The sequence below is a fragment of the Podarcis pityusensis genome (genome assembly GCF_964106645.2).
Source record: "Podarcis pityusensis genome assembly, chromosome: 2".
NCBI classification, from domain to species: domain Eukaryota; kingdom Metazoa; phylum Chordata; class Lepidosauria; order Squamata; family Lacertidae; genus Podarcis; species Podarcis pityusensis.
Genome location: NC_138029.1, coordinates 94,326,133 through 94,350,432, shown reverse-complemented (window position 1 = coordinate 94,350,432; position 24,300 = coordinate 94,326,133). Strand labels below are relative to the sequence as shown.

At 38.9% G+C, this 24,300-nt stretch overlaps 1 protein-coding gene across 7 annotated transcripts in view; it reads left to right on the top strand.

Moving 5' to 3' along the window:
* Positions 1-24,300, top strand: part of LOC308471560 (contactin-4) — a 520,761-nt gene that overhangs the window by 38,620 nt on the left and 457,841 nt on the right. For all 7 annotated transcript variants that reach the window (XM_080995664.1, XM_080995658.1, XM_080995657.1 and 4 more), the window contains exon 2: positions 20,774-20,814. The gene's annotated coding sequence lies outside the window, so the exon portion shown is untranslated. The remainder of the gene's footprint in view (positions 1-20,773; positions 20,815-24,300) is intronic.

Genomic DNA, 24,300 nt, shown 5'->3' with positions numbered 1-24,300 from the left:
GGGTTAGCGGAGTCTGTAACCTGAAGCGTATGTAACTCAGGGTACCACTGTATTCTACAGCCTTTTAAATATGTCTGTGGGAAGGGGGGTTATTGTTTTGCTGTTTTGTTTTACTTATTTGGCTGTTTTTATCCTGTATTTTATTCTGTGAACCACCCTGAGATCTTATAATGGAGGGTGGTATATAAATCTAATAATACAATACAATACAATAATAAGGGCCTCCCTCACAGGTCTTAGGCAGGCTGGCATATGTCGTATCTTATTTTTCAAAGCTCTTTTACACCTGTGCATTTTGTTCCAGCATACCTTTTTTCTTTTCTGATTCAGTCAAGTTCCCTGCCTTGCTTGCTTTAGAGTAAGCCCCATTGAAATTTAGTGGGCAAAATGTTGGGTTGCTGTTTTCCCTTTGTATTCTATACTCTGTCAAGAAATCTCAGTAAGGGTTTCTGTTACATAACTTCGTGGTGCATTTGTAACTATGCAATTATTAGTCTACAGCCATTTCTTCTACATAGTAATTTTATTGTAAGGGCAACGTGATAGCAGAGGTAGACATTCAAAATCCTAAAGGAGTTCCAACTTTTCAGCAATACTCATGTTGCTTAAAGGCAGCTGGCTTATTTGAAGAGTATGTCTGTGCCAATATCCTCTGTAAAGGAAGGTTCTCTCTGTTTTAATGTGTATGGGGTGAAGCCTTAGAGGCCTCCATTCTCCTGATTATTAGCATAATAGGGAAAACAAACAGCGTAGAATAAGACAATTTTCTTACATACAGCTGTGTCATGTGGATAAGGATCTGACAAGGCTATAACCCTTTCATTTAAAGAAATAGGCAAGGTTTGACCTTTCAAATCATATTAATTTCTTGTTTTAAAACTCATCCTTTGTTTGACAATCTTAAGTAATGCTACACATAAATGAAATGCTTCTGTTTGGCCTTTTCTGAATTCTGAGGCTTGCCTTAGGCCATGGCTTAATAAAATAGCCCAGTGATTTGAAAACAATGCATATTTATTTTTGATTGCTTCCTGCAAACAGCTAGGCCAAGAAAACTGAGGAGGGACCTTGTGGTATGGTAAGCACAGAGTCTTCTACAACAACCTTATCTCCCCAAAATGACAATATCTGACCTAAAAATAAATCTAAATCTTTAGAAAGCTATCCTATCTTGACATACCAGTCATTAGCAGGAGAGTGGAGGCTGGTGCCTTTGGGGATTGGTAAGACAGAAGGCAGGGATTCCAACACTGGTGGGAGCCAAAGGAAATGACTGGCAGAGTTAAGGCAATAGAGCCAACTAATTCTGGTTTTGACCCCATCCTCTTTCCTGCTGACTTCAACAAAGGCAACACAGAGACTAAGGAGGAAGAGGCTGACAGCAGTACCATCCCCTATATTGGTTTTAAGTTAGGAGGTAGGTAAATAGAGGCTAGCTGAGGGCAGACTGAGCTTCATGGGGCGGTGCTACTGTAATGATCTCAAGCAGGCAAGCAAGCACCGATAAGAATTAATGAGTCTGGCAGTTTTATGTACGTTTATTTACAATTTACATCCAGAGAGCAGCTCCGGTCCTGCCGCCCTTAGTTGGTCACTCTGAGACTCTGCCCTGTCACAGCACGAAGGGCACCAAAGTCCAGTCCTTTCTCTCTTACACTTCTGTTGCATTGCAACCCTTTCAGCTGTTCCGGTTCGGGGAAATGAAGATATTAAATGAAGATCCCTCTAAATTCTGCCTCCCTCCTGGTTGCATAGCAACTCCCTCAATGTCATCTATCTCTTCCCCTCCTTCTGCCTTTGAGCTTTCCGAGTCTGGGAAGTCTTGGCAAAGGAGGGCCGAACTAGCCCAGCTTTGGCTGTGGCTGCAATTCCTCATCTCTAGAGTCAGACTCTGCCTCCCTATGCAGAGGCATTCCTTCATCTCCAGAGTGACTACTCCCAGGCATTTTATTCAGCCACATCCCTGACAGCTAATCATCCTAATGGGGCAGTCTCCACTGTTTCTCAGATTTATGGCCTGAAGGAACTCCCTACATGTTCTCCTGAACTGATGAAGATACTGATCAGCTTTCACAGACTTTCACAAAACTAAATGGACTAGATCTTGGTTTATGCTTTTTCACATGTGGTTTTTGGATTATATGTAGTTTAGAGCTGAGGTAGCTAAAGTGGTTTCTTCCAGATGGAAGTCCAGCATCCCTTACCATTGACCATGCTGGCTGGAGCTGATGGGAGTTGAAGTCAAATAACACCTGGAGGGCAACACATTGGTTACTCCTGGCTTACAGAGAAAGAACGCAATCATTTATCTCTTCAGGTGACAACTCAGAAGTCCGTATTCTTTTCCATGCCAGAGATAAGCATGAGCTGCAGTGGCTGCTAAAGTACTATCAAGGACTCTTGTCTTATGTCTCTGCCTTTTCCCTCCTTTCATGATACAGAGAGTTGAAGGGGACCTTTCTGACATGTACTCAGTTTCTTTACAAGCATCTGCTTTTAAGATAAAGATCTGGTTTGTAAGGCTGTAACCTTTCAGTGAAGGAACAAATTCTTTTAAAAGGAAAGTGAGCTTCTTTCTCTCTGTTATTACTATGGCATTTTCAGAGATTTTAAACAACGATTTAACCACTGATTGGAGAAATCCAGAATAGACTTTGTAACAGAAGCACTACTGAAGATCTCTTGGGCATCAATAGCTATTGCCAACTACTGTTGCCTGAGGTATCTATAAAAATATTAGAGGCATTAAGATACCTTGGCTATCTGTTGTTGTTTTTTTGTAGTTGGTTCCTGGTTTCCACTTTTCCCGTTCAATATTATTATAGCGGGAAAACAGAATAAATTCCTATGGTCCTGGCACTATTCTGCCAGAGGACATGCTACTGTCAGGCTGACAGAGATGTACACTGAAATACAGCTTGTGTAACTTAGGAACAACACCTTCTGTGGTATCAAGAGTGCCTGTGTAGTGCAACAATAAGAACAGAACCTTTCGAGAAAGGAGCTTTTATTGAGAGAACAAAATGTATGGGTTAACAATTGAAGAATATTCCAGAAATAGAAGATGTAAAGGGGAATGAGATAGCAATGAGTCAAAGGAGGCTGCTTGGTGATGCATATGGAGAAGGGGCTGCAGTGGTGGAAGCCAGAAAGCTGGCAGCGGTAGAGAAACAGGGCAAATTAAACCTTGCCCTACTTCTACTGTCTTCAAACACATGGTGAACTGAAAATCCTTAACATCTGGTAAATTGTTATGAAGAGGTAGGAAGAGAAGAGTGCAGCTATGCTTGACCAGACAAAGATTGCTTGAGAAAGGGGACACAGAAATGGGCACCCGAAGTCAGGAGTTTTAAGGGCTGGTACTGCAATGTCTGCAAATAGGAAGTATTTCTTTATTTCCAGGTGAACAAAATACAGTTGTCTTTTCCTTTTTTACTCTAAGCAGGTGTGGTACACTGCTGCTTGAGAGTGTTTCTTTGTTTGTTTGTGTCCCACATTTTCCCCTGACAGGAGTCAAGGCATCTTACAGATACAAACAATAACTACTAAAAACACAGAAAAATCAATCATAAAAATATAATTAAACATTGATGGAATTAAAACTATATACATATGCATATATAAATTATGTCTAAAATATACCCACAGTTGCAATAAAAACATCACAGCACCAGCAGTCGATACTGAAAAGCCTGTTGCAACAAGAAAGTCTACACCTGCTGGCAGAAGGACAGCAAGGAGGGAGCCAGTGTAGCTTCTCTAGGGAGAGAGTTTCAGAGTCTGGGAGCAGCCACCAAGAAGGCCATTAAGTGTGCTTGTGAGGGTGACAGGACCTAGAGAATGGCCTCCCTTGAAGATCTCAAAACCTGTGCAGGCTCGTTTGAGGGAATATGGTATTTCAGATAGCCAGTTGATAGGTGATGCATTGTTGTCTGTGACTCTGGTTTATCCACTTCTCCCACAGGAAAGCACCTTAGACTTTCTCAGATTATTTTTTTTTAATCTAAGAAGAAACGCTCAGATCTGATTCAAAGAAATTTCTCTGTAGAGAACTTTCAGTGGCAACTCTACTCTGACTCTCGTTCTGTTTTGTTTAGGTTTATAATGGTGACTGTTGATTCCCTTCTTCCATATCTGTTTTCAGCCAAGCATAATGGCAAAATTCTACTCGACTAATGTATATTCTGCTGCATTTATATTCTAGCCTGCCAATGGTAGAATTACAGCTAAGGACCTTTCCCTTTTTAAAATTGTGTGTTCAGTTTCATTGTAGTAAATGTATTCCCACTTGACTAAGAATACTGCAGTACAGGAAAAAACATCTTATTCCCATGCATAGATAGCAGGTGGAGAACATGTCGTGTATCTTAATAAACTTGTTTCTACTGTGTGTTTTATCAAATTACTGAGTAGCTTTCCCATGATGTGTAGCAAGTAGCCTTTTGTCAACTTCTGTGAGCTGCTTTTGAGTGACACTGGTGTTAAATATCCCTTTTATCTGTTAAAAGCACATTAGAATTTAAAAACAAATGTTGAATGCTGTGGCTGTTAACAGAACTGTATGTTTGTGGTTCAGTTTATGTTCTAACCTGCCCAAAACAAACATTTTTTTATGATATGGAAACATTATTTGTCTGGAAAATGATTGCTGTATTGTAGAACTGCTGTAATAACACAAAAGGGTTAACTTCAAGGTGCTAAACTTTTAATTGTTCGTTTGCTTCAGTTTTCAGGCCTTTCTGAAAAATCAAAATGTTTTTCCCTCTGAAGTTGAGATATTCATTTTGCAGCCATAGGAATATCAATAGCTGTCTGCCCGTCTCTGTTGTCTGTTTTTTATTTGTTGCCATTTGTGTATATATGTTCACATCACCAAATAAAATTATATCCTTTGTTTAGTATTGATAAACAAAGATAATACAGTGGTACCTCGGGTTAAGTACTTAATTTGTTCTGGAGGTCTGTTCTTAACCTGAAACTGTTCTTAACCTGAAGCACCACTTTAGCTAATGGGGCCTCCTGCTGCTGCTGCGCCGCCGGAGCACGATTTCTGTTCTCATCCTGAAGCAAAGTTCTTAACCTGAGGTACTTTTTGCTGGGTTAGCGGAGTCTGTAACCTGAAGTGTATGTAACCTGAAGCGTAACCCAAGGTACCGCTGTAATAAAAAAATGAAATAGATTGCGTTGTCATATATACCACCCGTCCTAGAAGAGTTCAGTGTTATATTTGAATTCTATGTAGGTGATATAGGAGTCTTGATTTTTGTCCTGCTGAGGTTGAAAGTCCAGAAGAGGGACATAATTCATTCCCTTGAATTTTTATTTTATTTTATTATTTCCCACCCTTTCCTCCTGCTGGAAGCCGGTGATTAATGTTAACTATAATCAAGGCTGTTCTTACAAAAGGATTTGGGGGAAAGACTACAGTTAAATATAGCTATTTTCACGCTTCGTTCCACATATTTATTCAAAGCACTGAGCAGAGCAGAAAAACACCAGCTGGTTCTGCCCTCTCTTCCACACTTTAGGTGGAACAACAGGCTTTACACATCCACAGCTGTATATGTAGGTCCTGCACACTTGCAAAAGTCTAGGATGACACATACAGTTGTACACGTGTAGCGCCAGCACATGGAGTCAGGGGCAGTCACCATAATTTCACATTTCCTTTCTCTGCATCCACATTTTGATTTTTCTTGAGGCACAGGTATGATACGTTACGAAAATATCTTGTCTAAATCTTATATATTCTCCCTGAAGCATCTACTTTTTTTAGAACAGAGAATTATTATTATTTGAAAAAGAAAACAAATAATCTAGGTTTCCTAAGTATGAGAAAACTGACTCGGGGTAAAACAGTTGTTTTCAGAAGTCTCTACCAGACTAGAGGAAGATCTAAGGATAAAAACCACGGAGGACTCTCTTTTTGTCTTCGTATGGCTGTGTTTCAGCAGAAAAGACGCATCATTTAAACCAAACATTCACTAGTCAGAAAAAAATAATGTTACAAAAATATACCAGTGTCAAGCAGTAAATTTTCTAGCCGCTTTCCCTTCAACTTTACTGCACTTCCCGATTGTACAGCATTGATTTTCATTAGCATTTTCCTGCATTTGCTGACTTTGTACTCTCCTTCTAGAATAGATCTATGTAGACCCACTTGTTGGGTAAGTTCTCCTTGTATGTCTCAAAATATTTTCATGGCTTGAATCAGGATTTCCAAGCAATGTAGTATACAGCAAGCACATCTTACGTGGGTGTTACAATCTGACGTTGTTGCGTAGAACCAAAATAGTGTATAGACAAAACACATTGGGTGCATTGACGGGTGGGATTGCCAAAGTCTTTGCCCCCAGATGCTCGTTTCCTTTCCTCCACCCTTTTATTTATTTTTTTAATTGCCAAGCATGTAAAGCTGAATGCATAGAAGTTAAATGTGTGTGAGTGTACTGTAGTTGCAAAAATCAGCTAGGCATTGAGGAAAACGGAGGCACAAATATTTCTTCAGTCTTTGTCCTTTGATGTCTCACCTATTAAGTTCTTTGTGGACAATATTTCTAAATTGTACTTCATGTGTAGCGCTCCCCTGAGTAGAGCAGCCATTGATGAATCAGGGGTAATTTGGAGATCCCTCTTGGGTGAAATTGGCATTTTTGTGGGAAACAAAACTATTATCACATATATATCACCTCGTATTTCTTACTGAGGTTCAAGTTCAAGGCCCTATAAAAAACTTTTAGTTGATGTACCTTGTTGCTATCTGCTTCTCATTAGCATTTGGATGGCCTGTTAAGAGTTTGACTGAAACGTTCAGTGGGCCAGGTTGATAATAAATTGGACTTGAGTTTTGCTTAAGATAAAATTTCAAAGCAAAAAGCATTAGAGGTTCCTCTTTGGGCAAAGTATCCATGGAATTGTGGATGAAGTGTAAAAAACAACAACAACCATAATAAAGTTTTGCTAAGACTGGAACATTTCTTAGGGTGGTATCGCTATTCATGGGTTGTGTTCATTTGCATTGTAGCACCTGACATTTAAAGTGCAGAAAGTTTAGTTAAGGAGAAGTATCTAGAGTTTTATTACATGCAGTTTCAAGGTTTTTTTTCTGCTATCAAGATGCCTGTTGTTTATTAAACATTAGAATATTGGCTTTTAAATAAATGAAATGTTGTCCTCTTTTATAATTAAATCTGTCAGGATGCCAGTTTGAGGATAAAATAAGAGCCTTGGATGTAGTTCCTACAAACTAATTTTAATGGATGTATTGAAATTAATAGCCCAAAGTTAGTCACGTCCATTAATTTCAGTGGATTGTTGGACACAGCCCAATGTGGCTTGTGAGAGCATATGAGAGATTTTGAAAAACCTGTGTCTGGGGTTTGGGGGCCATGCTGTAGGCCATACCAGCTGGGGCTGTTAGGATTTGGATTTCCAACAATGACTGAAAGGGAAAAGTTCCCCTCTCTTGTCTTATAGGGTACTCCTTCCACTCATGTCACAGATGGGAACTGAGCCTAATATACATTGAGTGAGATTAGCTATTGTGGCATGGTTAAACCTTCCTTTCCTCTCCTGAAATGGTTGATGACAACAATAGGATTCAATTCTATTGATATTTATGAGGCATCTAAACTTGACTTTTGCAGAGATTGCCTAAATATTTACATATAGTTTGGAATTTGTTTTAATTTTGCCTACTTTTAACGAAGTAGCCTTTATCCCCAAATTCTGTCTCTGGTCTAATGTAAAGCCTATACTGGTCCTTCCTTATTATTGGGGGGGGGGACGGGACCCCTGCAGGATTAAAAAATGAGGAAGTGTAGAAGTCTGTTAGGTGATATAAGCCTTTGGTTTGCCAGGTTTTTATCTGGGGGTTTTGTGCTGTGTGATGTGGTGATGTGCCAGGGGAATTAGTGGGGATGGGGTTGGGGACAGTTTACCTATTTCTGCTTTCCATGCTTTAAGCATAGTCTGTGTGTACCTGTTTAGTGTTGTGGGAATTTTCCTAAGTTTGTTTGGGAGGAACAAATGAAACTGATCTGTAGAAAATGTAACTTGGAAGAAAAAAAGACATTGCACATACTTTTGTAAACCAAGAAATCTTTAATAAAAATATGTTAAAAATGGGGGAAAAATGAGTAAGTGTGGGCTATGCACAGAAGCCATTTCATGTAATCTAAAAGGCTGAGGGGAAAAAACATGGATAGAGTAATAAAAAGGTATGCTCAACATGGGCACTAATAAAAGAAGAACTAAGCATCATTACAAGGTCAATGTAACTAAATTGGTATCTTCACTGTATTATAAGAAAGTAATGAGAAACACCTTCAGTCTCAAACAGAAGTCAATAGAAAATCAACAAACAGCTACTGCAGACATCCTTTATCTAGCAAGAATCAGAGTCAACATGCTAGCATTCTGGAATAGCACACAAAAAGTCTTTTAAAAGAGGACAAACAACTTCCAGCAAACAGCAAAAGCAGCCATCCCCATTATTTTATCTCTCCGCAGCATGTTGGTGAAATAATGAAAGAAATACAGGTCAAACCAGCATTTTTTCAGGCATAAAATTGCACACAATTTAGGTTTATAGCACCAGATGGCCACAGAAGTGAAGCTAAATTGAGTGCTGCGTGAGGCAGGGAGAGAACAGGGAATCTGAAATGCAAGTTAAAGATAAGGTGGCAGACATTTCTCTCCCCAGACGTAATCACAGCAAAGCACCCTATTATCAACAGCATTAGAAACATTTTGAGATAACGGATAATGATTGAAATTATGCTAGAGATAATTGTTTTAGAAATGAAGATCCAAACATGTGATCAACCTACTTCAGAAAGGTGAGTTCCAGACACTGATATAAGACCTAAACTGCTATTTCAACACATCATACAACAATATAGTGAAATAATAGATAAATGATTAACTATGCATTGCACTTAACATCTAACATAGCACTCAGAGTGTAATCGCCCTAATTTGCAATTGTAAATCTCTTGTTATCAATTAATTTACACTGCACAAGTAACCATCTGATTATCTTCTTACATACCAGTATTTACACAGTAATTAAATTGTAACTAATTAGCATGTAATTGCACATACTTATTTGTACCTTGTAAAGTGAATGATGTATTTAAACATAGTTGAAATACTTGCAATTAAGAAAACATGAATACTTTTCATGTCACATAATTATGCATATGACTGAACAGTCTCCCAAGTAATTTGTCTGGGAGTGGGGTGCATTGATTGTCTCAGTTGGCCTTATGAATGTAATTTTGAAGGAGTGTGCCCTTTCTTTACTTTTGTAGCTTTATACTTTTTAAACTACCTGGAGTTAGGAGTACCAATAAGTAATCAAAATATGCCTATTTCCAAGTTATACCTTCATGCCACTTTAAAACATTCCTCCAAATTTTCCTCAGAATTATAACTTACAGATGAGAGTCCTATTGGAGTCATCTGAAGCCATCTGAAGCGGTAAGATAATAACCTTAACACCTGGCGTGGACAGATGCACACTGCAAAGTAACCATAACCAAAAGACTACCCTATTAAGATTCTTTTGGAGGATATGCTGTATGAATGTCATCAAGGGCAATGACAGTTGTGTGATTTGTCCAGTCATTTATAACTCAAGTTTTATTTTTATGTTTCTTACCTTTCCAACAGTGTGAATTGCTCTGTAGAAAGGTTTTGACTTAAGAACAAAACTCTTATTCTCCTACATGTGAGCAATAATGGCACACTTGAATCGTATTGGTTCGGGTCCTACCCTCCGAAGCAGAAGAAAATAAGTTTGCTCCACCTTCCATGTATGACAACCCTTTATATACTTGAAGATGGCTATCATATCTCCTCTCAGCCTTCCATTTTCCAGGCTAAACATATCCAACTCCATCAACTGTTCCTCATAAGACTTGGTTTCCAACAACAGGTTGATTCAAACAACGGGCCCAGAAAAGAACCCTGCAGTACCCCACTTGTCACTTTCCCCCAGGATGATGAGAAACTATTTGTGAGCACTCTTTGATTCTCCAGAGGTTTTGTTTTATTGAGGACAACATTTGCCGACCACCAGTCCGCATGGACATGTTTCTGTGTGTTGTGTTACTCCAGAGGTTTGACTTCTGCAATGGCCGATTTTCCTCCTCCCTAGGGGCACCCCACCTGCATTGCTGTTTCAGGACAGTCCACTCTGCTCTGTCAATAAATTCTTCATCTTGCCCAATAGCTCGAAGAGTGAATAGGTGGGCCTCGTGTTGCTGTATCTTCTCTTCCAGCAAGGCAAACAGCTTGCACTTGCTAAAGGTGTAGTTTTGTGCATTCTCAGACAGGAAGGCAACCATGGCACAGCAGCTCCTTCACCATCCTTGTCTCTTGGTCCTATGTCCACTCCTGACCTCTCTCTCAACCTGCCTCAGTAAAACCCTGTTTACAAGTCCTAGTCACAAGGTTCCAGAGCCTGCAAACAGCGAAACAGAACTGCTACTTGATGATGGTGGCCTGGAAGATTGGGCTCCAAAGCCCAGAAGCCCAAGGTTGTAACCTGTTCTGGAAACTGTATGGTAAAGGGCCAGAAAAAGTCAAACAAACAAAGCAGACTCATAAATAAGTAAAACAAGCAGGACATGAGTGCATCAGCACTCTTTCCCCTGCTGGAAAAGATTTAGAGGTGTAACATAAATGTACTTGACACCAAGAAAGCAAACTTGCATTGCCTCCTCACTTAAAAAAGCAAAACAAAAACTACCTAAGATTGGCATACCATGTTAATTATACATTGTTATAAGTGGTGTAGTTGATTTATTCTATGCAAATAAGGAAAGAATCACTTAATCAGCAGTTCAAACACAGTATGTGTATCAACTGAAAGCAAAGCAAATTGCAATGTGTTTTATTTCAAGCTGAAAGGTAATGAATATGCCGGAGTGTCATAGTATGAACTATATTTTTAAGTAATCATTTATTTTCACTGACAGGTGCACTCCTCTTGCGTTTACCTAAGAAAGCTGCTTCCCAGCATATTTTTTCATATATATCCTGTATCTTTATTTTTAATACATTGGAGTGCACAGATGATTCTCTCTAGAGCATATGAAAAGCATACATTAAATAGGAAGGAAAAGATAAGGTCGAACAACTAATATCCTTGGCTTTTAAATAAGCCTGTAAATCATGCTTTTTTCTTTACTTCTGACAATTGTTGCAAATCGGTCGGATATCTAAGGATGATATTGTCAATACAAAGCCAGGAAGGTCAGTGTTCATTTCATTTGTAAAACTAATTACATCAAACAAATTTCATTTTCAAACCCCAAAATCAATTGATGTGTATAAATCTGTTCCCTAATGATGGATACATACAGTTTGTTATCATCTTGTAACGTTTTGAGATTCAATTTTCACTTTTATGGAAGTGGTGAGCAAATTGCTTTTGCTTGTTTTACTATACAGTATTTAACTAATCCCAACACTAGGTATTTCCCCAACAGAAAAAAAATGATACTTTCAAACTGTTTATTCCAGAATTAGAAGCACTCATATAAACTCTCATTCAGTTACATAGACTTGTGTACTAACTACAACAGAGTATCGGCTTTAAGGTACAGTAGGCTCACAATGTGTGGGGGCTACCTTCCGGGAGGGGGTGTGCGGGTAAAGGTGAAATTGTCTATACAGGAGTCAGAACCAGCCTGGAACTCCCCCACCCAACCCCCTCCCATGCAGCCATCCTGACCTTTCTGAAGCTGGTTTCCTGAGCAGGTCTCACTCCCACTTCTGCAGGATGGAGAGCTTTTAAGCTTTGCACCTTGCTTACTAGGCTCTACAAGACTGTCAAGAATCTGGGCTGTCCAAAATCTTGTGAAAGCCCCTCAGAGCCTATGTGATACCATCCCACAGCCTGGTAAGCATGTGTGTTTAACTTATGCGATTGCACCTGGCTGGCCACCAAGCACTTAGAGCTGCAATAGCGAACACTGAATGCACAAGTTGCGAGTTGACTGTGCCCTGATCAGATATCTTACTTTTTTTTCTTGGTGGGTAGTGAATTGCTATAACTCTGTGAATTGACTTCATTTTACCAGCACAAAAAGTAACTTACAGCACCACAGGTAGTAAGTACATAGTGCTTGCAATTTTCCCATCCTCAGACCTTGCTAATTTGTACACATGTGCCACTCTGTAGCTTTGATTATACCATCATATTCTACACCCAAAGTATTGGAAGAGGCCCTGCCTCGTATGCCCTGGATTTCATCCCATACTAGTCCAACTTAGGGCAGAAACATTGAAGTTAATTGAGATGACTAATTTAAATCCACTAGTTTCAATGGGTGTACTCTTGAGTAGGACTTAGTTGGATACAACCCACTTTGTTGTATGAGTGCACGATAGCGGCTGTTCATATTCTTAGTTAAGGTACTAAAATCAACAGTCTTGCTTCCAATTAATTTATTTAGGAAAAGCACCTGGACACTACAAGTTCATACTGATTTGTATTACAGAACAAATCACCCCAACTATTCCTCTTTAAGCCTTGAAAGTTGGCTTGTGGAACACCTTCCTTCATCAGAGAGATTACACTTACCAGACATGTTTCGACTGATGTCAGACATTGTTTGTATGGAAAGGAAGTGAATATGCCTAAAATGTGTATAGAATAGATTTTAAGTTTCAGGTTTTCAAAAGTGTCTCACTCTCCAGTTTAGCTGTCATCACCAATCTATTGTGTTAATGACAATGAATGAATTCATGAATAGGAGTGGAGCCTGTGATCCAAATATTGTATGACAAAAAGCTGTGATGTACTTTATAATTTATCAAGTACAGCTGGAAGATGAGTTAAACATGGCATTCCTTTTGGGCAAAATCACTGTTTCCCTGCACAAGAGAGTCAGCTTTCCTCTTACTGGCCCATGTAGACTTAGGATGGGAGGGAACGGGCCTGTCAAGATCACAGTTTCATCTTCTGGTAGTGGAAAGGGGTGGAATGGAATGAAACTATAGAACCACACACTTTTTAAATATTTCACTTTAGTAGGATTCACCATTAGTAGCCCTGAAATTGTAACATCACTAACATAATCATATTATTAAACATACTTTATATTAAATATTACCACTTGATGCTTATTTTCCAGTATGCTCAGTTAGTTCACTGGATTCAAATACATCCTAAGTTTTCTATATCAGGGGTTCCCAAACTGTGGTCTTTACATTGGTAATCTTCACATTCTAGTTCTTGTATAAAGAAATCTACATCCTCCACTTTCAAGCAAACCATGGTTTCTGATAGAGACTCCAGCCCAGGCTCACTATCTTAATGTGGGTTTTCTTAATCATCATCCATTTGTTCCCTTCATAGAATTTCATATCAGAAACTCTGATTTTGAATGGATTGTCAGTACGTACAATTACCTTGAAGTATTGCTCAGGACCTCCTCTCTCCACATGAACCTACCTCGACCCTGAGAACATCTTCTGAGGCCCTTCTTTATGTTCCTCCTACATAACAGGTCTGGAGAGTGGCAACATGAGAACGGGCCTTCTCTGTAGTGGCTCTCTATTTGTGGAATGCTCTCCCCAGAGAGGTTCTGCTGGCACCTTCATTATGCACCTTTAGGTACCAGGAGAAAATGTTCCTCTTTAACTACGCCTTTGGCTGATTGACATCCGATACCCTTTTGAAATGTGTTGTAGAAGGGGGAATTGTTGGGTTGTTTTTGTTTTTATAATGTATATTATGTTTTTTATACCTGTTATGTTGTGAACTGCGCTGAGATCTATGGTTATAGGGTAGTATACAGATTTAATAAATATTAATAATAGAAATAGTAATTAAGGATAAACTGGTGACTCTTCATGTTTGAGCCTTTTATGGTGCTAGAGTTCTCATCCTGTTCAACTGGATGCCTGTCGGAAGCTCACAAGCAGGATCTGAGTGCACTTACTGGTATAGGACAGGTTTTTCTTTGTAGACAGGATTCTTGAAAACCTCCTACACATTTTATTATGCCTTTAGCGAAAATTGCTTTATGCAAAAACATTTTCTGTTTGATAGACAGTTCTAGTACCAAGTCAAAATGGATAGCGATGGAATCCCCCATGGCTTTTGAGATTGCTAACATATACACAGAACAATTGGAAGATACATTTATGGAGTGGAGTCCACATTTCCCCCCTCCCTCCATGAAGTGCTTCCTAATTGATGTTCACGCTATTTCATATGAAATGGGGACCTTTCTTTGGGTACAGCTGAGAGAACAAACCTTAGTTCTGATGGGCAGAGTCATATTAAAAGAATGTCACTCGTCGTATCTTTGAATCCAATGTCATACTACTGTTCTTGACATTTACAGAAGGATGGCTACGGAAATTTCTGAGAAGCTTATAGCTTCACACAGTCTTACTGTAATGCATTATATACTGTTGTATAGGAGAGCATTATGTTTGTTTCACGGTAATTTCATAGTTATGACTCCCAGCGTGATCTCTGCTTGTGAAAGATGAAAGCACTTGAGTTGACGGAAGCTGACATACACTTGTTTTAAAGGAAAATTGCTTTGGACTTGCTGAGTACTGGGTGTTAACATAGTTTAAATGCATTAGATTTTAAGTGTAGAAATATGGTTTCTGTGTGGCCTGTAAGGATATAAGAACAACAAACACCTCAAATGTGTATCTACAACAGTGGCACAGACTGTACTTCAAAGAAAGATGGGTGAATTAATTTTTCAGTGCAGTGGAATTAAAAAACCCTCATCTTTCCTTATAGCTGATCCTTCTAAAGAGAGAAAAAAGCCTATAAGCTTCAATTCAGACTTTTTTTTTGGTTTTGAAAAGTCTCATGGTTTGTATATTTATTCTTGTTCAAACACACATCTGCAGGCACAGACAAATATTACTAAAGTAACAAATCAAAGCGGACAAAATTCACTAATAAAATCACAACACACATTTTTATTAGTGCTATTAGCAATGAACACCATATGTCATGGAACTTCTCAAATTAATGTGATGAAAGGGTAAAAAACTAGAAATAGTGAATAAGTGAGCAATGGGAATAGAGTTTTCAAAGCTATGAATGCTTGAAAACCTAGTTTTTGTGATTTTAGCTTTATTTTGTACACATAGCATCTTTTAGTGATTCCCACACAGATCTGGGATGATGGAAGGGCCTAATAGGTCTTGGAAACTATGGATATTCAGTGAACTGCACAACTGTATTATGTGCCCAATAATGTTTTCAGGTTTTGGTGTTAGAATAGCAGTGGCCCTTCTTCGTGGATGCCTGCTTTGCAAAATACTTTTGAACCTGCAGGCTTGTTCAAAAATAGTTTGTAGCATGACTGGAGGTTCCAGTATTTGGATTCTTGAGCAGAAGGTCTGTTGCTGGAGGTCCTCCCTGAATTTGACATGGTGCCTTCCAGTAGTGCTCCACCAGTAATGGGGCCAAAACTGGAGCATTCCAGGGAGATGTCTGGGTGGCCAGGGACCCATGGGATCGTCAGCTCTCTTGTGGGAAACTACTGCAGCTTGAGAGCTGGCACAATTAATTCCTTCCCATTGGATGCAATGGGAAGGGGGGGGGGATGGTTGTCTCCACCTTCTGCCTTAGCCAGTGCTGGCAGGGCTTAGGAAACAAAGGTTGCTGTTCTGCAGATTACCCTCCACTGCTAAGATTTCTCTGTGGTTGTCTGTGCAAAGGGGGAAAGGGAGAAATCCCACTGGGCATTCGTAAAGCCTTGGACCCCAGTTCCAGATTGCAGCCTGCATGTGATACTTTGGGTAGATCCTTTTGTTGATCATCAAGACAGCATTGTCTTGGGCTGCCATATGTCCGGATTTCAAAGGTGGACTTGATGTCTGGGGGGATTTCCAAAAGGTGTCTCTTTGTCCTGGATCTTAGGCAAGTCAATTGAAAAATCGACAACTTTGAAAGCTCAAAGCTCACCAACTTTCAGGTTTTCCTTAAAAATCCTCAACAATTTTGGTGGTGTCTTGGTTTTTACTTTTTGAAATATGGCAACCCTAGCTTTGTCTTTAGCTTGCCTTATAAACTGCTTGACAACAATCAGTCCTCATCACATTGGTTCATATGAACATATGTGTTCAAATGAATTGCCTCCAGTAGTATGAACCTTTAGAGTTTATATCAAAGTCTACATAGCTATTACACAAAATCTCAAATATTTGCCTTCTTGAGCCCTCGTTATGTACAGATTTGGGTAGAGCTCAGTCTCTGTCTCTCGAAGCCTCAGTGTTATTCCCATTCTGAGAGGCCTCAATTCCACACACTTCAGATCAAGCCGTAATGCTTGAGCTGGAAGAAAACTCTTCCCTCCAGCTAATCTGAATGAAAGCTACAACAGCGCAGAGAATAAAAGATGTGGCACTAATACTGCAGAAACAGGGCTGCTGCTCTCTCTTGGAGTTTATGAACATGACTCACAAGTGCTGGCTAAGATATGTCAAAATTGGTCTCCAGGTTAGTCTAATTATATGTGCGTAGTACATACTTGTTATGATGGAGCTGTAACCCTTCCATTCTGAAACAGTAACACATAATTCTACCTCCAAAATTATAGCTAGCAAAATTGTTAAATAAGCTAGGAAGTAAGTGAGTAGACTAATGAATCCAGTAGGAGCCTTACTTCAAGGTTCAATTAAAGGCAAGGAATAGGATATTCTTTTCTTTCTATTTTTTGCAGGGGAAGAGAATAGCTTCCAAACATACTTTGGTAGTTCTATATAGCTACTTATTTTTTGCTATGCACATTGGGTTGCATTCTCATGGCAGTTTATTCATTTCCTCAATGTTTCTCTGTTAATTTCCTTCTTATATTTGAGCTTTCACACGAGCTAAATGCACTTCCAGAGATAAAACAAAATATAGTTCATGCCATTTGTTCCCAGAAAAAAATAATCTGCTTGTAAATAACATGTTCCTTTGCTACTACATCTTTACTTGCTCCACATCACATATTGCATTAGCTATGGGGTAGGTGTGTCAGCTGGGCCAAATGTCGTGCACAGGTGATGTGCTGTCAGGCTGCCAGAAAAGCCCTTCTGCCTGTTGTCCCATGCTGTAAGCAGAAACAGACACACTGCTTCTCAGTAATTAACTTTATTGCTCAGTAGCGAAGGAGTCAGCACATGACGCATCCATCAGATAAGCAAGTCAGTTGCAGAAGCTAAAGTCCCTCTTCATCCCTTATTTATACCTCCCTCCTTGCATTTTTTTTTTTGCTCTGACTCGGCTTTTATTAATTGTTCTAGCCTTTTCTCAACCCTTCGTTCCTGCGCTGAGAGTGAGGGAGGGGAAGGAACCAAATCAGGACTGTATTGTAGAGCAGGATGGCTGAGGGAGAGGCAGTAGGCAGACGCAAGTCCCACACTGACATTTCAGGCAGTGCGAAACCTGCAGGCCCCTAAGCCACCATGTCACTCCTCAAAAGTTCTGTGAAACCATTTTTTATTTAAAAAACTCATTTTGTCACACACACCCCTCAGTGATGACACCCTGCTTTTACAAATGGAAACCTACTTTAAGAAATGGAAAGGGCCCACCTCCCTTTTAAGTAGACAGTATGTAACTAGAGAACATGTTTTCCTTCATACGAAGAAATAATCCAGTCTTGTTTTTTCGCAACTCCTGCCTAGCAGCTCTTCATAAAAATATTGTCCCTGCTCCACCAACCAACCAACCAGCCAACCACAACCACATTACCCTTTGCTTTTAGGCAAGCTCTCTCCTCTGTATCCACTCATACCTAGACTGTGAAGAGCTGTATTTAGGTGGGAAAGCATCTGTTTTGCATGATGAAGTTTCTAGGTTCAAACCCTGGCATCTCCAAATGGGGCTGAGAGTGGCCCCTGCCTGAAATCATGGAAATCATGGAAAAGCCACTGTCAGTCATTGTAGACAGTACCAAGTCAGACGGTCCAATGCTATGACTTAGTATAAGCTAGCATTCTGTGTTCCTGTGTGTTCATTCTGGTACACCCAACAATCCATTCTCAATATCTAGGAAGAAAGCACAGTGAACACAATGATTTCCTCTGCCAGAGTACAATCCGGGTTTTGTCATACCTTCTTCTTGGCAACATCTGCATTCTTCACAAAACAGCAGCCCAGTGGAGCACTTGGTATAAAACCTATATTTATATCTTTTATCTTAAGCAGGGGATTGGGGAAAGAGGCCAGTGATCTCTAGACAGTGCTTTATTTCCGACAGAATGCTATCACTCCCCGCTCCACAATTGGCAGCCATTGTGTGCCGTGACACTTTTATCTAGATGTAAGTACTGACACCTCGTTTCTTACCAAAAAAAGCACTGGATCAAGCTAATTGTTCACCTGCAGGTGCTGGTGCAAGTCCATGGAAATGTGGGGCGAGGGATGAAAAAGAACTCTAGAAAATGAGAGGCAAGTGCAAAGGAGCAGAACAGTATATGCATTCAAGTGGGAAGTGAAGGAGTTTGAAAATGGTGTTGCGGTTTCCTGCTCTGTATAGTTTAGGTGTTCTTCTCTTCGCATATGGAGAGAGGCAGATTGACTGTTCTCTGTGGCTTTGTCTTGGGATGTCAGAGAATTCCTCCAGAAACAGGGGTGGAAATTGCTAATATTTGCTTAAGTCCAGAGAAGTAATCAATCCAGTGAATGTGATTGTTGTTTTCATTCCACAAATGGTACCCAATTGATTAATTCCCGCCTCCATTGTCATTATGTTTCCCTTGCATTAAAATAAATGGAGTTGAATAACATAATTAATTATATAAAAACACTTAAGAAATAGGTTAGCTTGAGAAATAGTGACTGGCTGACATGACTGACATGAGATGCGAACCTTGGTGTCATCAGTCCTAGTCTCACTAACCACTATACTCTACTGGTTTTCCAGTGATTTAATTGCATAGAAATGGTTAACTAGAAGTGTTTGTGAATATAAAAAAATCTCCTTTTTGGAATTTTAGATTTTGTCTCCAGATTTTATGACCTTGTGTGATGATGTGCATGTCCCCACCCCCCATAGTTCCCTCAAGCTATTTGTTCTACTCCTGGATCCACTACTGTAACTTCATAATATTAGGAAATGGACAAAAAGGATCACAATACATTTATTGAAATGGAATAATACAATGTAGGAACACTTCATGGTACAGTCTTTCTGTTTCATGCAGCTACATGATCTGTCAAGGGAGTCATTCTAAATCTTCTTTCTGGCCACTTGATGGAGGCAACAGCTTAAATACTTTTATCTGTTTTTTAAGTTGATGCTCGAGGTAGTTGATTAGATGCTGATTTGTACTGTAGTTTTGTGAGTTGTGTTTGTAGTCTCCACGTTGTGTGTCTGATGAACTTTATGTATTATAAACATACAGCGAAAACCATTTGCTGGAATAACAATTACAACCCATCATTGCTGCTAAACACTGAACTAGGATCTATTCGGCTGTATCCTAGAATGAGAAGTTTAGTAGAATGCAAATATTCTTAAGTGCTTCATATTTTAACATTTACCGAGGTAGCAGCATGATTTTAAAGTAAAAAAGAAAACGGACATGGGTAAAAGCAGTGTATATCTTCTTTAAAAAGTAAAATAAAATCTTAGTTCTCCATTCAGGTAGGTATCCGTGTTGGTCTGATGCAGTCGAAATAAATAATAATAATAAAAAAATTGTCCAGTAGCACCTTAGAGACCAACTAAGTTTGTTCTAGGTATAAGCTTTCGTGTGTATCTGAAGAGGTGTGCATGCAGAACAAACTTAATTGATCTCTAAGGTGCTACTGGACAATTTTTTAATTTTTTAATTTATTTCGACTTAGTTCTCCAGTTTTGATTAAAATCACACTTACTCCTGTGGTACCAACTTCATGACCTCCCACTTTTCATATTCACTACATCCTAAGCAGCAACTTCTTTTTTGTAGTAATTCCATCCCAGTTTCCATGAAAGGCACCAAAACCCAGCATAAAGGCTCTCCTGACAATCACATTTGGCTTTTAAATCCAGAATTTGGACCCAGTCATTTTGACCCCGGCCATTTTAAGGGAAACACATGCTGAGATTCTTTGTGCAGCTGGAGACTGTTAGTTCCAGCTTTGAGACTGCTGACTTTGGCACGCTGAGAGCATCTGGGCAAACAAGAGAAGCGGAAGGTTCCAGAGGGGCTTGGCAGGCTGAAAAGAGCTTGTTCTGCCCGAAGTCAGTTTTGGACAGCTGGGTGTTGAGTCCAGGCTGCCGAATGATGAGGTTCAAATAGCTACAGGTGGAATAGCTGAACTCAGAGCATTGAGAGCTGTGCACACAGGAGGCCTGAGAGTAGCGCATAGCTGTCAAGAGCTGCTCAAGAGAGAATAAAGAGGTAACTCAAGTAGAAGGAAGGAAGCAGTGATTCATAGAGTGGAATAATCCAGGGGAGTGCTCGGTTTGGCATTTTTTGTTTTTAATTCATGATTTTGCTATGCTAAATTAGCCTTGTGCATGTAGATAAATATTCAGATCCCTTTTGTGTACAGGAGGAATATTTGGAGGAAAGCTAATTCTTGTAAGAATAGCGTAATGTTTCTAAGCAACAGAAACATTACTCTTGCTCAATTTTATAATTTGTATTGATTCATAATAGCACCTCCAAACAATTTTCAGGGAAATGGATCAGTCTGCTTATATTCACTGTTATTAAAACTGAAGACTGAATCTAATTAGTAAAATAACTTTTTTTAATCAATACACATGGTAACATTACATATATGTTCTTACAGGTGATGGTGAACTGAAACAGGACTCTGTATCATGCCTTGAAGTAAGTAGAGTTTGTATCTTAGTGTTGTTGCTTATTCTATCGCATCATAATGATTTATCTCTTAATATTTTGTCCCAAGCTTCTTCTGAAAAATGGAAGTCATGACAGATGGGTCCGTACAAATGCTTGTTTATTTTCATCTGAGGCAAGATCAGGGAAGGGGGGCTGTTCACACGATAAGTTCTGAAAAAAACAACACTTTAACCTATCATTTATTCAGACTTACAATGTGAGATTCAGAATTTGAACTGAGTTGAATTAGAGGTTGGCAGTCACTGAGTGAATCAGAGGTTCTGGACAGATTCACATAGACCCTACTTGGTACCTTAGGTTGATAGCGTAGGGAATGTGGCGCAATCTGAGAGAATAATTCCTTAGATATACTTTCAAGCTAAATTCATTTTATTTTTAATTTTTTTTTTGTTAAAGTTTATGAAATCTGTACGTTTTGGGGGAAAGCACAGTTTTGAAATACTGTGACTTCAGAATGGGCATGATCCAATCCAGAAAGTTGTTTTGAAGTAGTTCAGTATGTAGAGCACATTCTTTTTTTCCACTCAACAATACATTTACAAAGAGTAAAATGCCTAAAAATAAGAGGAAGTATATTGGGCCTATTGTTTGAAGGCCAATTCTTTGCTAAAAGACGAGTTTCCTTATATCAATCATAGTCTATTGAAGGAGGTTATACCATTGCAGTATTGGTACAGCTCGCATTACATTCTTGGTCCTAATTGGTATAAGTGTGGGTCTGCTACTAAGTGATAGAACACCTGCTTTACATGCAGAATGTCCAAAGTTCAGTCCCTGGGATCTCCAGGTAGGTCTAGAAGAGCCCCTGTAGTGTAGATGATAATGAGGAAGATGGGTCAACAGTCTGAATCCGTTATTGTTTAAAATCAGTTCCATGATTTCTCAATGAAATTGAGTAAACTTTGATTTCACGTGAAGATAATTTTACCTTCGAGTTACACTAAGATGGTTGAATCCTTAACTACTTTGCTTGTTCCCTAATGTAGTCCCTATGTCCCCTGAGAGACAGGTGACACTTGAGAAAGGTGTGGGATTGCTGCTGAAGAGTGAAGTTGGGTGGAAGATGCAGAACCCGCCCTTGTGCAACTATATATGCCATCTTCATGCAGTAGTATCTGTTCGAATCCTGCTCTTTGCAGATTATTTAGATGTGAGGGAAAGATGCATGAGTGAATTGTATTTCCTGTTGTTGTGCAGCTGATGTGATGTTCACAAAGGATGTTGAATAAGGGAAGTTAAAGACTCCGCATAAAAATCTAATGAGCAGTTTATGTGCTACAGTAGTTTATAAAGACATACAGAATTGCTGAGCTTGAAGTTCTATATGGGACGAACTAAAGTGTTGAAACCACGGCTGCTACAACTTTATTGTTGTTACTAAAAAAAATCATTTTAAGAATAAGTATGATAAATCCTTGAAAGTAGTTTTTATTGCACCAACTCTTTTTGAAGGAGCTCTTGTATGCAGCAACGTGCCAGGCTACTTCTGTATTCTGCCCAGTCTACAAAGTCTTCACAATCATCTTTTGAAAGCTAATATGTAGGGGATTTTGAAATTTTGAAATCAATTAATAATCTACTGAATCATTTCCCCAGTGCTGTTCTTTTACTCTCAGATTTTATTACTCTGTCTCTACTGAGTGGTTGCAGACGAGCAGATCATTAAAATATTTATTTTGTCAATTGTTCTCCTTTTTCCAGATTTGAATTATTCATATGTTTCTCTTGGGTTGCTAGCATGTTGTTGAGAATGCTAATTGACCTTATTTTATTGTTTGAAATAATAAGAGAATTGAAGACATTTTTTTTCTGAACCGGATGATTCACTTTCAACTCAACATGTCTTTTCCAAAACATTTCCCCACTTCTTTCTATTTCCCTCTTCTGTTGTGCATTGTTTAGACAGTTTTCAATTTCCAAATATGCAGAAAGGATTTTTATATTTAATGCAGGATTTTTAGATTCTCTTCTAAGAAGTGCAGTGCTGGGAATTCTACAGTTAATGTGGATGCAGTGTTTTGGCACACTCAGAACTCTTCATATGCATTATCTCAGTAATTCTTTCAGTTGACCTATAAGTTAGATCAGTATTATTATCCCCATATTGCTGTGGTTGGCTGAATGTAATTTAGCACGTTCATAGCACAGATGTAAAATTTGAACTGGGAAATTTTCACAGCTCATATTGTAACACTTAATCTGTCTGTCTGTCTGTCTGTCTGTCTAGCTATCTAATGTTCACCCTGCTTTTCAAATGAAAGAGGCCCCCAGATTGGCTTATAAATATCAGCAATAAGACAGTCCCTGCTCATAGGTTTATAATCTACATGACACAAAAGGAAAAGCAATTTGGAGGGAGAAAAGGCAGATTTCAGAACTAGTTATTAGTTAATGTTTTAAAAGGGATCCAGGTTGGTTGTTCCGGGAGAGCTTGTACAAATCATCATTAAATATAGAATCACCAAGCGTAAAGAAGAACAAGTCCTGCTGAAGAAGAAAACAGCATGGCGTCTGCAAGAATAAGCACAATAGAGTTCTTTGAATGTCAATCAGCATATAGATAAAGGTGATCCAGTCAACACTGTGTGCTTAGACTTTTTAAAAACAATCTGATGAAGGCTTGCAACTTTTAAGGAAAGTTTCTTCCTGAAATGATTACCTGTTTCAGTAATATCTGTATTTCTCCATGTAAATCTTTTCTACTTCCAAGTGGATACCAGTAAAAGGTAAGAGGCAAGGGTCTTATACCCACGGATATCTGAACAAGTGCCCTGTGTGTGAACCTGCTGTTTACTGATTCTCTTAGATAGTTTAGTGTTGTCTTCTTCAATTTCATTTGCAAATCAAATATGGTCCGAACCCAATTTGTTTTACATGGCATTTTTTTGCCTACAGTATTTTTCCATATTTCATGATATACGAGTAGCACTGTGGTTTACAAGTGAGCATTTAGTCTTCTCTGCAATCATTTTGCAGCTGCTGAATATTTATATTCTTACATCAAGCATACATGAATCCTACTATAATTCCTTAATGCAAATGTGACATTTTATGCTGACTTTGTAATATGCAAAGAACATTCTGCTGAAGTATGATAAATTCTTTTAAAAAAAACCAAACCCCATTCCTGACCCCCTTACTTAGTACAAGTCTTTACTATCATTGGCTTTCCCTGTTTCACTTTTCACTTTATATTGTATGTGACCCTTGGTAAGTAAAAGTGTAATTTGTGTCCTTGTGCAAGTAATTTCCTTTATGTTTGATGGGTCAACTGGATGCTTTCCTAAAATAAAATTTGATCCACTAACTACTCTGAGCTGATGCCTAATGAATGATTAGTGTTATTGGTTCTCCTGGAGAATTTAGGAGTTTCTTCTTCAGCATAGCTTTATTTGCTTCCATTCTTTGGTCCATGGTATACATGGTGTCTGTTGGACTTTTTAATCCCTTGTA